We start from the raw sequence: 16,331 nt of genomic DNA on the forward strand, positions 1-16,331 counted from the left end.
ATGAAAGCTGCCAATGGTTTAAAAGCCTTAATAAATCACTAGGATATGTATGCTTGTATTGTGCAAAAAAAGTGAAAAATATATATATAGTGTGGATATGGAGTGATTTCATTAAAAGCACTTTTTGCACTTATGCACTTTAACTGCTGAGAACAGACTCTGAGTGCCGCCGCTTGCAGGGTATACATCATATATAAATTTGTTCCGGATGGCACCAGGGCATTAAACAAAAGATGGAATGAGTGCCGATTCATTGGTTGCATATATATATATATATATATATATAGAGAGTTTCTATGAGATCCGGCACTCACTAATATCAGGATTTCTGTCCCCGTTGCCTTCCGGAAAATGCAGCAAAGCTGCCAAATATACGTAGAATTTCGGCGGCACTCAGGAGAATAAACCACACAGACGCAGCCACTTAGAGCAAGTGGCTCTAAGTGGCTGCGTCTGTGTGGTTTATTCTCCTGAGTGCCGCCAAAATTCTACGTATATATATATATATATATATATATATTAGATATGAGCAGGTGCGGTTCTCAGAGAACCGAACCCCCCCCCCGGAACTTTGCGATCCAAGCAGGGAACAGAGTCCGGCTCGGGACTTCCCACCAGATTTGGATCCCAGGAGTCAAACCGCCATCATCCTGCTGTCAGATTCTCATAGGTTTTGGATTCCATATAAAGAGCCGCGCATCACCGCCACTTTCACTCCAGACTTGGACAGTGAAGGAGAAAGACCTCTGTCTGTCTGTGGGTGGTGACATTGGGTGGGGTCAGTGTGTGCTCTCTAGGGGTGCTGTCCTGTCACTGTGGTGTCCTGTGCTGTTAAGGGTGCTGTCCTGTCACTGGTTTTATGTGCTGTTAGGTGTGCTGCAGCTGTACATGGGTGTTGCTGTCCTGGCTGTCACTGTGTTGTACAGGGGCACTGTCCTGTATGATGTAAAAATTAAGGGGTGCTGTAAAAATACAGGGGTGCTGGCCCTGTTCTGTATGCTGTGAAAATTTAGCGGTACTGTAAAAATAAATGTACACTGCCCCTTTCTTGTATGCTGTAAAAATTCAGGGGTGCTGTGAAAATAAATGTACACTGGCCCTGTCTTGTATGCTGTAAAAATGCAGGGGTGCTGTGAAAATACATGGGTGCTGGCCCTTTCCTGCATGCTATAAAAAAAGGTGCTATTGTTAAAATAAAAAGTACACTTGCCCACATACAGGGGTGCTGTTGTTAAAATAAAATTACAGTGGTCCTGTCTTTTATACTGTAAAGTTACAAGGATGTTGTTAAAATACAGGGGTGCTGGCCCAAATACATGGTTGCTGTTGTTAAAATAAAAGTACACTGGCCCTGTCCTGTATGCTGTAAAAATACAGGGGTGCTGTTGTTAAAATAAAAGTACACTTGCACTGTCCTATATGCTGTAAAAATACAGGGGTGCTGTTGTTAAGATAAAAGTACACTGGCCCAAATACATGGTGCTGTTGTGAAAATAAATCTACACTGGCCTTGTCCTGTATGCTGCAAAAATACAGGGCTGCTGTTGTTAAAATAAAAGTATACTGGCCCAAGTACATGGTGCTGTTGTTAAAATAAAATTACACTGGCCCTGTTCTGTATGCTATAAAAATACAAATACAGGGTTGTTGTTGTTGTTGTTAAAATACAGGGGTGCTGGCCCTGTCCTGTATGCTGTAAAAATACAGGGGTGTTGTTGTTGAAATAAAAGTACACTGGCTCTTTCCTGGATGCTGTAAAAATGCAAGAGCGATGTTGTTAAAATAAATGTACACTGTTCCAAATACAGGGGTGCTGTTGTTAAAATAAAATTACACTGGCCCTGTCCTGTATGCTGTAAAAATACAGGGGTGTTGTTGTTGTTAAAATAAAATTACACTGCCTTGTCTTGTATATTGTAAAATTACAGTGTTGTTATTCAAATACAGGGGTGCTGACCCTGTCCTGTATGCTGTAAAATACATGGGTGCTGTTGTTAAAATAAAAGTACACTGGTCCTTTCCTGTATGCTGTAAAAATCAGGGGTGCTGTTGTGAAAATAAAAGTACACTGGCCCTGTCCTGTATGCTGTAACTATACACAGGTGATGTTGTTAAAATAAAAGTAAACTGGCCCTGTCTTGTATGCTGTAAAAATACAGGGGTGCTGTGAAAATAAAGGGGCACTGTTTGTGTGCTATAATAACAAAGGGGTGCTTTTATGTGAAGTAGAGAACAACAATTTGAAAGAAAAAATAGTGGAAGATCAGTAACCACTTCCAGTTCCTAGCACTAGTGCTGAAGCTGATGCTGCCACCAGTCATGACATTGATGATGCAATTCCATCAACATCATCTGCTAAGGCAAATGTCCAATGTCATAGAGGGCATGTAAAATCCAAGAAGCAAAAATTTATAATCGGAAAATAAAAGTAATTATCTGATGAGAAACGTAAAATTAGCAAAATGCCATTCACGACATGCAGTGGCAAGGAAAGGCTAAGGCCTTGGCCTATGTTTATGACTTGTGGTTCAGCTTCTCGTGAGGATGGAATCCCTCCTCCTTCTCTATAAATTTTAAAAAATAAGCTTGTTAAAGTACAGGAAAAAAACAACTGTGCGTTCAGAGATTTCACAAATCCCCAAGGAGAGTCCAAGTGTGTCTGATATAGCCGCTCAAATAATTGAAGAAAAATGAAGTCTCTTTGGTAGATTTATTGCATTGTGAAATTCACAGGGCTCACGATAAAAGAATATCATGAACTGAACATTGACACATTGATTTCATCTTATATACTTGTCATTACAGCGTTACATGATCCAATCAAATTTGCAGACCAATCATATACATAAATCACAATTCATTTATCAGAATATATTATTAATTCATATACTCCCCTTATGGGGGATTTCCAATTAATTAGCTCAACATCTTGTGATTATGACTGTTTAATATCAAAATACATTTTACCTTTCACCTACTTTCAATTATCTTTATTCTGCAAAATACAATTCCTTATTTTGCAAAACACTAGCTAACCGCAGTCTTGTGATACACTGCGCAGCTGGCTTTAACTTCTTGTTTTGTCTGAAAATCAAAGTTTCTGCAAACATATCAAAATCACATTTAAAACAACAGTTTCTTTTAAAGCAATAAACAAACTGACATCCAGCTTCCATTTTGTATTCACTTATCCATATCATTCCTCTCTCTGCCAATATACTTGGCATTCTAATACACAAATCAGAAGGTTCAGTTTCACAATTTCTAATGAGGGTTAGGTAGATGCACAACATAGGGAAAAGGTGGGTTCACGGGGATGGGCCTGGCGCCAATGCTCACCGCACCGGACGGGAATCCCTGTTCTTTTTTTATAGGAACCTTCTAGTGTTGGCTAAGAGGGTTTTGACACAGTTAGGTGAAACTCGCTTGTATTTCATGTCTAACATACTCATCCTGATTAACTCCTACCCTGTTATTCAGTTCATAAGTAAAGTTAGCAAGCTGTGTATTTTCCCTACCTGCCTGATCCTCCTCTAAAGCCTGGTATATGGGCTCAGGTTCCTGGATTCGTAAACTTTCATAAGACTTGCTCATATCAGCATATACCACCTGTCTTTCCTGCTGCCCCTGACTAGTTCCCTGAGTCACCTGTTCTAGTGGAACCTCATCATCTACCACCACAATGGTCATTTCATGGTGCACTTTCAACCTTTTAAATCCTTTACCACATTGTACACAGACTACTGGTCCACACTTGATGGTAAAGTATATGATTCCTACAATCAGGGCACCAAACACAATGTACTGCAATATTCCAGAGAAAAGCTTTGCAATACTTCCTCCTAGCAATCCAAGTGGCTCCCAACCTTCACTAGCACCTAACCTTCTCATTTCCTGCTGCAACTCTCCCACCTTGCTCAGATGAGCACTTATTTCAGCTCTGTGATCTTCAATATAAGTACAACATTCTTGTCCTACTACTGCACACGTACCCCCTTCTGCTGCCAACAGCTGATCCAGTGCCATCCTATTTTGTAAAGCCACTTTTCTTACTTGAGCCAGCTCTTCCACTGTCTGATTGATTGAAACTACCAATTCCCCTACCATCTGATCTAGTACCGTTAAGGTTTGGGACACAACTTTTTCCACAAGATAGATAGTGGACAGAGGAAACAGGGTTCCAGCCGTACGTTCACCATCAGAAAATCTGAAAGATACATCCCCTTTCTTCACTTCTCTTTTGCTATGATGTCTCAAATATGTAAAATCACTTGACACTAAATCATGTTCTACAGGGATATTTCTTGGGTATTGATCCAGCTTAGTAGTGGCTCTCACTAAGGGGACTACATAGGAGAGCACGCATTGTCCTTTGGCACCTAAGGGAATCCATGAATATGCCCATTTACCACAAACCCAATACATACCCTTAGGCAGGGGCATTCCAAATATTTTAGTGTAAATGAGTCCTATGTATATCATCAAATACCCGGTGTTATTGCCATTGACATCCCTACAGGTGCTGTTATCAAGAGTACACCCATCATGCAGTAACTGGTCTAGGGTGTCATTAGGTGTTAGTGCTCCATTTGTATCTATTGAGTGCCAACAGTGTTTGAGGTTTTTCAGTGTACACTTATTTGACTTTTGAACTACAAATGTGGCTCCAGTACAGTTAGTATATCCCAGGTTTTGTCTTTTTGCCCTGACTACAATTTTCTTCCTTTTTAACATGTACTTGCCTGGCTGTGAACTGACACTCAAAAAAAATTCAGGCCTCCCTGTGGCTGCGGTTACTTGTAGAGCAGGTGACTGCAGCAGACCTCTGCTTGAAACATCCAAATATGGGAAGTCTACTATATTCTGTACTTTAGGTGTCTTATTGGCACAAATGTGACTACCATTCTTTCGCTTATGGCAGGACCAATCTCTGTCTATCATGTCTGTTGTGCTTATGTAATGAGCCAGGAGGGGTATACCTGCATCTACACTGATGGGTAGGTGGGTACAAATCCAACATTTGGTTGTGTTGAGAGCCTTTGCAATTTTACTGTGCATTGCTATCATGGAATTACCTGTAAATTCTCCTCCATAATCATTCTTTTGTAAGGCCCTACACACACGTGTCTTGGATAACATTTCATTGTAAAGTGTTACATTACCTGTTTGACTGGTCACATTGTTAACAGACCCTGGAATGTATATACAACACTCAAGCACAATGAGTATGATTGTAATCAGACATGCCCATGAGAGAATGCACCCCCATAGTCCACGGTCTGGCCTTTGGCCTATCAACATCATCCTGTTGAGCATTGTCTTTGTTGTCCTTGATCTTCACAGTACTCTTCTAGGAGTTATGTACCCTCCACAGAGATACTGCGTTGGCAAGTGGCTCAAGGGATTATTATGCCCGAACCACTCACTTGCTGGTTTTACTGGTGAAGTGCAGAGGAGTCTTGGAGAATATCTTCCACATGTGCTGTCTCAGGAGGCGTGACTTTTCTGCAGTGGGTGGAGTGGATCCACAAAGTCTTCTCCTTTATCTTAACAGCAGTTGGGGTTGTCAACAAGACTTGGTAAGGTCCTTCCCACCGGTCTGTCAGCGAGCCCGATCTCAGGAAATTTCTGACCATCACCTCATCACCAGGTTGCAGATTATGACAAGCACCTTCCACAGGGATTGGTTGTGTGCTGGTCACAGTAGCTTGGATCTTCTTTAGCTGGTTGCTTAATGAAATAAGATAGTTCACAGTTAAGTCATTTGTTTTACTGAGTTCATATGCGGGTGCAATAGTAACATTGGGCAATTTTCCAAACAGTATTTCATACGGAGAGATGTTCAACTCCTCCCTTGGTGTTGTTCTGATCGAGTGCAACACTAATGGCAAAGCTTCTGGCCACTGCAAGCTGGTTTCTTTACATATTTTGGCCAGCTTATTTTTAATGGTCCCGTTATAGCGTTCCACCTTACCGCTCGATTGCGGATGGTATGCGGTGTGTAGCTGTTGTTTAATGCCAAGAAGCTGACACATCTTTTTGAACACTAACCCAGTAAAGTGTGTACCTTGGTCTGATGATATCACATATGGTATGCCATACCTACATACAAATTCTTGTACCAATTTCTTTGCTGTGATTGCTGCTGTTGCACTGGCCACAGCATATCCCTCTACCCAACCGCTAAATGTGTCGACACAAACCAAGACATACTGAAGCATCCTAACCTTTGGAAGCTGAATGTAATCAATTTGTAGGATTTGGAAAGGACCAGTTGTTTGGGGAATGTGTGAAGGCATCGTTTTAACTGCTCTTCCAGCATTCTTCTGCAAGCAGGTGATGCAAGAAGCACAGTACTTGGTTGCCACTGGAGCAAAGCCAGGTGCATACCAATAAGTCTTGATTAGACTTATCATGGCTGTCTTACCTGCATGGGTCAGTCCATGGGACATCTGTGCCAATGCTGGCAAGAGTGATTTAGGGGCAACAGGCTTACCTTCAGAGCTGTGCCACAGGCCTTTGTTGTCTTGGGTACACTTTGCACTTTCCCACTTGGTCTTATCCTGTAAATCACAAACTTTTTGCATATCAATTAATGTTTGTTCACTTGGTATACATACATCAGTTACCATACAAACATTTTCAACTGTAACCTTTTGTTGGGCTGCCACTTTTGCTGCAGCATCTGCCCTTCTGTTCCCTTTTGTAACTTCATCATGGCCAGTCATGTGAGCTTGACATTTAATAACTGCTATCTGTGAGGGCAGTTGTATAGCATCTAGTAATTCTTTTACTGCCTCCGCATGTGCAATTGGATTGCCTGTTGCTGTTAGGAAGTCTCTGTGTTTCCACAGTTCACCAAAATCGTGTGTAACACCAAACGCGTATCTGCTGTCTGTATATATATTTACAGTCTTTCCTTCAGCTAGTTGACATGCTTTAGTTAAAGCTTTGAGCTCTGCCAATTGGGCTGAGTGTGGTGGTGGAAGTGGGGAGGAAAAAACAGTTTGTGTATCATCCACCACAGCATATCCTGATTGAGTAGCACCCGTTTCTGTTTGTCTGTGGCAGCTACCATCAACATAGTAAACCAGATCAGGATTCTGGAGTGGTGTTTCCTCCAGATCCACCCTAGGGGTGGATTGCTCATCAACATATTTTAAGCAATCATGTGGGACATGTTGTTCTACTACCCCCCACTCCTCTCTCTGAAACTCATCAGTTTCATTTACCGGTAAAAGTGTTGCAGGGTTTAAAATATTGCACTTAATGAGGGTGATGTTTGTGGGCATAATGAGGGCTAATTCCCACTTTGTCAGGCGTGCTGCAGTGACATGTCTTGTCTTTTGGCAGGTAAGCAGGGCTGCTACGGCATGGGGAACATAAACTTTTAGATCACAGCCCAATATAATGTCTGTTGACTTGTCTACCAGCAATGCAGCTGCTGCTATGGCTCGCAGGCAAACAGGTAGGCCACGTGCTACTGGGTCTAATTGTGCACTATAATAAGCAACAGGTCTTTGCTTTTCCCCATGAAACTGTGTAAGGACACCTGTGTCATGGCCTAGGTGTTCATGGCAAAAGAGAGAAAATACTTGTTTATAGTTAGGCAGCCCCAGAGCAGAGGCCGCTGTCAGGTCATCTTTAAGTTGTTGAAATGACATAGTTGTTTGTTCTGTATGTATGAGGGGCTCTGTTACAGAAGCCTTGGTCAGCACATACAAGGGTGCAGTTAGCTGTGAGTAGTTAGGTACCCAGTTTCTACAGTAACCCACCATTCCAAGGAAACCCCTTAGCTTCCTTTTGTTGATGGGCAGCCTTATGTTTTGGATGGCTGCAATCCTATCTGGGGACAGGTGTCTGAGGCCTTCAGATAGACAGTGGCCTATATATGACACCTTTGTTTGACATAGTAGCAATTTGTCTTTGGACACCTTGTGTCCATTTGTTGCAAGGAACCTTAAGAGCTCAGCTGTGTCTTTAATTGATGTTTCAAAATCTGGGGAACAAAGTAACAAATCGTCTACATACTGAATTAATGTAGATCCACCTGGTAGGATGAGTTTTTGAAGGTTTTCAGCAAGGGACTGGCTAAAAATTGTAGGGCTATTAAGGTAGCCTTGGACCATCCTTGTCCAGGTGTACTGGTTACCTCTATAGGTAAATGCAAAAAGGTATTGACTGTCTGGATGTATTGGTATGGAGAAAAATGCTGAACACAGATCAACCACTGAAAAATGAGTGCTGTCTGCAGGGATCTGCATTAATTTGGTAGCTGGGTTTGGTACCACTGGGTGCAAGGGTTCAACGATTGCATTAATTGCCCTCAAGTCCTGAACTAAGCGATAACCACGCCCATTACTCTTTGTCACAGGGAAGATGGGCGTATTGGCCTGGCTCTGGGTTTTAACCAACACCCCCTGTTGTAGTAATTCTTGGATTACTGGGAACACCCCTTGTTCAGCTTCTGGCTTTAAGGGGTATTGTGGTCTACTGGGAATTACTGATCCTGCTTTGAGCTTGACTCTTATTGGTGGGGCATTTAGGATTTTCCCCACATTGTTGGAGCCCGTGGTCCACAGCTGGTCTGGAATTGTTGATAACATTTCAGACACTTCAGGGGGGAGTACACCTAAGGTATTCAGTTCCACCCTTTCTGTTGAAGGAGGGTCACTGAGCAATGCATCGGTGACCAAGTCCTTGTTGGAATCTGGTACCTGTAGGTATACCCCATCTGGAGTGCAAAATACTGTGCATCCCAATTTACACAGTAAATCCCTCCCCAATAAATTTGTGGGGGCATCAGCTGCTAACAAGAAGGAGTGGTCACTTGTTAAGGGTCCAACGGTTACTTTTACATCTTGTGTTTCCCTTAAGGGGATTGCTTTGTTTGCCACCCCTACTGCATGTACAACTTTGTTTGTGGTAGGTAAAGTGACCTTGTCCGCTATTAGGGATCGTGCAGCACCTGTGTCAATCAGGAAAGAATGTTTAGAATCTCCAATTTTTAAATCAATAGTAGGTTCTTGAGAGTTACAAGATATTACAGTCATGGTCTTCACGGGGGCTGCGGTATCCTGTCATTGTAAATCCTCATCACTTTCTGTGGTTCCCTTCATTGCCTGGGACTGCCTTGGTTTCTTAGGGCGTCTGCAGTCCCTTGCAAAGTGTCCTTTCCTCTGGCAATTGTAACAAGTAAGCTGCGATCTGTCTGATGATCGCCTGGCACCCATGCTATAATCAATTGGTCTATTAGCTAGGTCACAGGTGGCTTGTGCAGCTTTGACCTGTAGGTTCATGAGCTTGGTTTCTGTGTTCAATTTCTTGACCACCAAATTGTCCTCATGGTATATTGCAAGAGTGACCAGATCTTCTGGACCCTTTTTTCGCCATAGAGGATCATTGATGGTCAAGCGGGTTTTTACCTGAGGCTTAAGACCTTCCACGAAAGCTCCAGATAACATGGGCTGAAGCACATCCTCCTTAAATATATCTTCAATGCCTCCATAATTTTGGACCTCAGTTTTAAATCTGCCCCAATAATCTCTAACTGTTTCTGTAGGACCTTGTTTAATCATCATTATTTTTCCCCAATTGGGCTGGCAAGGAAACTGCTCTGTAAAAGCTGTCATTAAATGTTTCCACTCTTTGTCCAGCTCTCCTCTAGCAATGTCTACGGGAGGCTTAAAGTCCTCTTTATCCCACCCCAGGTCCATTGCGATTTTCTTGTATTCTTCAGTTGTGAGCAAAGCAGTAAATAATTGTGCCATGTCACTATGTGTTAGTTGATGTACTTTGTACAAGCGCTGGAGTTTGGCTTTGACTTCTGCTGGCTTTAATCTATAATCTGCTAATTCTGTGCAAATTTGGTGTAATTCAGCCTTTGACCAAGGAACATGTATGGACCACTGTGCACCCCGATCTGTAGTTACCACTCTCAGAGGCATAGTTGCAAGTGGTTTGCCCTGGGTGGATGTGCTACGAGTGCCAGAAGCCAAAATGTTCGATGGGTGTACGTCTGCAAAATGTGCTCCCATTACTGGTAATTTGTCTTCATAAGGAACTAAATTTCCCTGTTTGTTCTTGTATAAAGTGTGTGTGACAGTTTCACCACCTATGTTATTATACTGAGCTATGTATGTCTGACTGAGGGAGTCATAAACGTAAATTCCAGCAGAGTCGCTATCCCCATCAAACAAATCCATCTGCCCTACCCAAATCCCATCTTCCCCCACCAAGTAAGTGTCATGCTTCCCAGTCTTGGGGTTTACTAGAGCCTTTATTACCTTTTTCTTCTCCTGTACTGGAGGGGCACTTGGGGCATTAGCCAGTGCCATCATTGCCGGGAGTATGTGTTCTAGTGGGTCTGGGCTTTCTTGTTCTAGTGTCTTTACTGGCATTGCCTGCACTACCTGTGGGGGAGCATGCCTTGGCTGTAATTGTAACGTTCCTTCATTATTTACATGACAGGACATTTGTGCAACATAGGCTGGTGGCGGGGTTACATTAGATGCCTCCAGCCATAGTGTGTAAGCTTTACACTCCTCCCTTTTTCTTATTTTACCCCTCAAATCTGTCCATTTCTGCATATCAAAAGTTCCTATCACAGGTATTTCAGGTTGTTTTGTATGGCATTTCCTGAGAAATTTCACAGCCACACTTCCATATCTCTGATACATCACACTTGCTGGACTGCCGTGCGGGATCTCTAACATAGAAGAGCCCTTCGGTGTGGACATCTCTTGACCCATTGTAATGGCTAATCTTTATTTTAAAGTCCAGCCTCAATGTCCAATACAATGGTAAACAGGGACGCTCCCCTTGTTTATAGAGATATTACTCCACTTAGGAAACCTCACCACCTCGTCAGGTGCTACGGCTCTGAACATGCACACGTGTTCCACACTCTGCTAAGCTTGGCCTTTTTTTGTGTACAAGGTGCTTTTCACAGTGGGTGAGTATCCCTGATACTATCCAGTATAGGAGAGTTTAACCGGAGCCTCTCTCCTACCTGGGCCCTGTCCAAACTCTGCCGGCGTGAAGCCTCGGCCAATCTCACTCACAATCACTCGCAGACTTCACTCTGAATTTAGCAAGATATGGCAGACAAAAGATCCCATTGTGATCTGTAACTATGATCACAGAAATTTAAATCTTAAAACTTTATACAAATCACTATAACTGATAGTAAAATGCAGATAAATTCAATTTGGTTCCATACTCACAATCTCCAAAAAGACTTCAAAGAGTTACAAACCAACAATAATACACAAAGGCAGCGGACCGAGGCAGGGACACATGAAGCAGAAGTAAGATAACAGCTCTTACCTGTGGCCACAGTTGATCCAGGTACCCCGGCACCAGTCCACCTTCCTTCTTCGTGTGTCAATGTTGGGTTGATCTCGGTGGCAGACCTCCAGAATGATATAGCCGCTCAAATAATTGAAGAACAATGAAGTCTCTTTGGTAGATTTATTGCATTGTGAAATTCACAGGGCTCACGATAAAAGAATATCATGAACTGAACATTGACACATTGATTTCATCTTATAAACTTGTCATTACAGCGTTACATGATCCAATCAAATTTGCAGACCAATCATATACATAAACCAATCACAATTCATTTATCAGAATATATTATTAATTCATATACTCCCCTTATGGGGGATTTCCAATTAATTAGCTCAACATCTTGTGATTATGACTGTTTAATATCAAAATACATTTTACCTTTCACCTACTTTCAATTATCTTTATTCTGCAAAATACAATTCCTTATTTTGCAAAACACTAGCTAACCGCAGTCTTGTGATACACTGCGCAGCTGGCTTTAACTTCTTGTTTTGTCTGAAAATCAAAGTTTCTGCAAACATATCAAAATCACATTTAAAACAACAGTTTCTTTTAAAGCAATAAACAAACTGACATCCAGCTTCCATTTTGTATTCACTTATCCATATCATTGTCCATGGTTACGATGTCTAGGTCTGACATTCCCAAGACTGTATGGGAATAGGAGGCTCCTACCACCATTTTTTGAGTAGTCCACAAGCGCTACCACATTCTAAACTATTTTATATATATATATATATATATATGTGTGTAAGAATCCTTTCAAGGATCTGAGTCCTCAACGTATAGGGTGAGCTTCTTTTCCGTGGTTCGCACCTCTGGACTGACCTCCTGTCAATGGGGAATATTCCTCAAAAGGTTTCTTTTAGGCCCCTCTGACACGTCTGGTCCCTGGGATCTCACCCCTCCTAGATAAAGGACGCTCACCTTATGTATATGCCCTATATGCCTTGAAAGGTTTCTTTCCTTCAATTCGTTTTTGTTCAAAAAACACTCTGTGTATATCTCATCGGGGCAGATCTTATCCCATATATACCCTGCTCACCTTGATATAAGGCCCTATGTGCCTTGAAAGGTTTCTTTCACCGTCTGTCCTCCACGTTCTTTTCTATTCCTCCGTTAATCCTCATACAGTGTTTCAGAAAAAGTAAAAGTAAAAGTCCAAAAGTCCGAACTTATATTAAAAAAGTTCAAAAATTTATTTCCAACAGAACATAAAATTCCATAAAAAGATAATAATCTCTTAAAATATGCCCCTAATCAACAGTGGCCAAAGGTTCGTCCCACATTAAGCCCCTCGGAACCCGACAGGGAGTAGTAAATTACCCTGGTTCCAACAAGAAAAGTGGATCTTAAGAATTCCTTCCAAGATCTCGGTTCCTTATCTAGGGGAAAAAATATGAGAAGACCTTACCACTTGGGGTCAAATAGTTAGTGCCTTGAGCCCTTTAGGGGCCATGGTGCCCAATTCATAAATGGCTCTCATCTCCGCCCTCGCTAGTTGTGCCTCCCCATTTTTCATTCTCCAACTGGGGGTTATCACTTTAATGCCACAAAACTTGACTAGATGGCTGATATTACATTGATGGGTTTTGCCAAAGTGAGATGAAACACTATGAGACTCTAGGCCTTTTTTAATATTACGAGCATGTTCTGCCATTCGTACTTTGAGCATTCGTGTGGTTCTTCCCACATATTGTGAGCCACACGAACATTCCAGCAGGTATATACAATTTTTGCTATTACAAGTAATAAAATCTTTGATACTGTATACCTTGTTAGTTTGTGTGGACTTATATTGTGTGATTTTGCTCTCTTTACTTTTGCACGCCTTGCACATAATGCATAGGCCGCATCTAAAGAAGCCCTTGGATATATTCCTAGTTAGCATCCTGGGGGCAGTTACTACACTGCTCACCACATTTTCTTTCAAATTTTTTGCCCTCCTATAAATGAATCTAGGGGTTTTTGTTATAGACCCTTTCAGAGCAGGATCCCTGTCTAAGATAGACCAATGTCTTCTTATTATACACTCGACCTGCTTATGTTGGCTATTGTAGGCCGTAATGAAGGGTACCTCCCCAGATAACTTATCTCTTTTTTCTGGCTTCTTACTTAGCATCTCACTACAATTGTTATTACCGATGGTTTCCATGGCTTGTTGTACTATTTTTCGATCATACCCCTTAACCTCAAATTGTTTCTGTAAGACTTGTGCCTGTTCCCAGTATGTTTCATTATCTGTACAATTCCTTCTCACTCTTTGAAATTGACTGGCTGGAATACTCCTCAACCAGTTTTGGTGATGATTACTAGAGTAATCTATAAAGGAATTGCAGTCTGTCAACTTTGCATAATTACTGGTTTTAATTTTATCTTCCTCTATATATATATGCGTAGGTCTAGAAAATTTACCTCTACTTCACTGATGTTAAAAGTTAGATGTATATTGTTTTTATTAGCATTCAAATGTTCACAAAATATGTCCAATGAAGGACGATCTCCACTCCATATAAAGAGTACATCATCGATGTAACGATTCCATGACACCAGGCTGGCGTTAAGCTCATGGCCGCTCCATACTTGTTGATCCTCCCAATGCGCCATGAACAAATTCGCATAACTTGGCGCCAGCCTGGTGCCCATCGCCGTACCCTTGAGTTGTAAGTGGAACGAACCATTAAACCAAAAAAAGTTGTTATACAGGATTAAAGATGTCCCTTCCAATACAAAGTTGCTCCTTTCACATGAGAAGCCTTCTTTTTCCATGAAATATGCCAGGGCCTCCAAGCCCGTCTGGTGCTCAATCACCGTATAAAGAGACGTGACATCAGCCGTCACCAAAAGGTAACCCGGCTTCCAATCTACCGTCATTAATTTATTAATGGTGGTAATGGTGTCCCTTAAGTAGGCACGAGTGGTCTTAACCATGGGTTGTAATATATGGTCTATAAAACATGATAGATTAGATAACCCAGAGTTCGTCCCTGCTACAATTGGACGTCCAGGGGGTGTTTGCCTATTTTTATGTATCTTAGGTAAGATATATAGTACAGGTATAGACGGGTTCTCTATGATCATATACCTGTACTCCTCTTCCGTGATTGTTCCTAGTCCAAGATACAGTCCCAAGAAGACCTCTAGTTTTTTCTCTATACTGTCACTGGGATTCCCCCTTAGTTTCTGGTAGGTGTTACCATCCCCCAACTGCCTCATGATTTCCTTGTTATAGTCATCAAGATTCATAATGATGATACTACCCCCCTTATCCGCTGGCTTTATCACTATCTCTTTGTTGTTTCTCAGAGAGGTGATGGCCTTTCTTTCTTCCTTCGTCAGGTTTGTTTTCCTATTGGCTTTAAATGTCACACTCTCTAGATCCGCTTTCACTGCCTTTTCAAAAGATTCTATAAAACTCCCCTTTTTATGTTTTGGGTAAAATTTGGACTTCCTTTTAAATTTGGATCCTGTACAAGCACTCCCTCCAGTGTCCCCTTCTGGTATTTCACTAAAGAATCTCTTCAAAGTTAGTCGTCTAACTAGCTTTTCTATATCAATAAGTACCTCAAATTTATCACATCTATTCGTGGGAGAAAATTTAAGTCCTTTTTCAAGGATAGATTTCTCATGTATTGAGAGTGTGTAACCACTTAAGTTGTATATTTTGGTGACACCTGATCTATTTTCCTGTGGGACTTCTTGAGCTGTGATTGTATCAGCAGTGGTACTTTTTTCTATATTATCTTCCTTCTGTTTTTTCCTATCTCTTCTTTTTTTATTGAGGGATTTACTTTTACCTCCTCTCTTTCCTCGTTTGCATAGTATTACCTTCTCCTTGGGGGTCTGTATGTGCCCTTCTCTAAAAAAGATGAGGTACTGGGGTTTTGTAGTCTAGGGGGTTCTTCATAATGTCTATCATTTTCTTCCCTTCTATATTCATTATAGGTTATTCTCGATGTGTCCTCCCTTTCTCTACGTGGATTTCTACCCCATTCTGTAAATCTCTTTTTTCCACCTTCATACTGTTCTGTCCTTCTTTCTAGGTGTTCCTTATTATTTCTTCTATAAGTCTCTTCCTCTCTCCTAAATATTGAATCCCTCCGTCCCTCCATATGTACGTTCCCTTGTCTTATGGTATTGGGATTTTGCCTTTCTCCCATCCTGTTTGGTTCAAATGAAGTATCCCTTCTCCTACCATATCTTCTATTATTTCTCCGAGGTGATCTTCTTGGCAGAGCTCGGTGTAATTCAACATTAACAGGCTCTACTTCCCTAGGAGGTTCACTTATTTCCTCCTCTTTATCCTTCTTATCTCTACTGTATTTTTTCTGTTTCTTACTTCTAATTTCTCTTTCATTTCTCATGATTTTCGTAGTTATAATTTCCTCCATATCTCTATATTCCTTGGAACCTGCATATGGATCTGCCAGAGACTTATAGGTTTCTATTTCTCCCTCTACTTTTTGTAATTCTCTTTTTTTCTCACAGATTATCAATTCCATTAATGAAAAAGAACATGTGTCAATGGTTTTTTGCCATGATTTCATAAATTCACCTGACTCCCTCTGAAAGGACGGGAGTTTGTTTATCCTTAAACCTCTAGGTATCAATCCATCAGTACAGTACCTCTCCAGAGAAACCACTTCCCACCATAATTTTCCCTCCTGAATCAACAACTTTTCCAATTTATACATAACTTTATCCAAATTCATATCCACCAAGTCATGATTGTTATTACTTCCAAACACATCATCCATCTGGGTTTTTCTCTGGGTCCTATGTACAAACATTTTTTTTGTTATAAAACGGCAGCAAGACACACCCCAATTGGTGTATATCGAATACCAAATAAAATAAACAAGAGAGGATATAACTTGCGCCTATGGAGCAGCTTTGGACTAAAACTCTTGGATACACCACATCCAACTCTACATTCACAACAACACAATTTTTGAGTAGTCCACAAGCGCTACCAC

This window comes from Pseudophryne corroboree, chromosome 8, assembly GCF_028390025.1.
Source record: "Pseudophryne corroboree isolate aPseCor3 chromosome 8, aPseCor3.hap2, whole genome shotgun sequence".
NCBI classification, from domain to species: Eukaryota; Metazoa; Chordata; class Amphibia; order Anura; family Myobatrachidae; genus Pseudophryne; species Pseudophryne corroboree.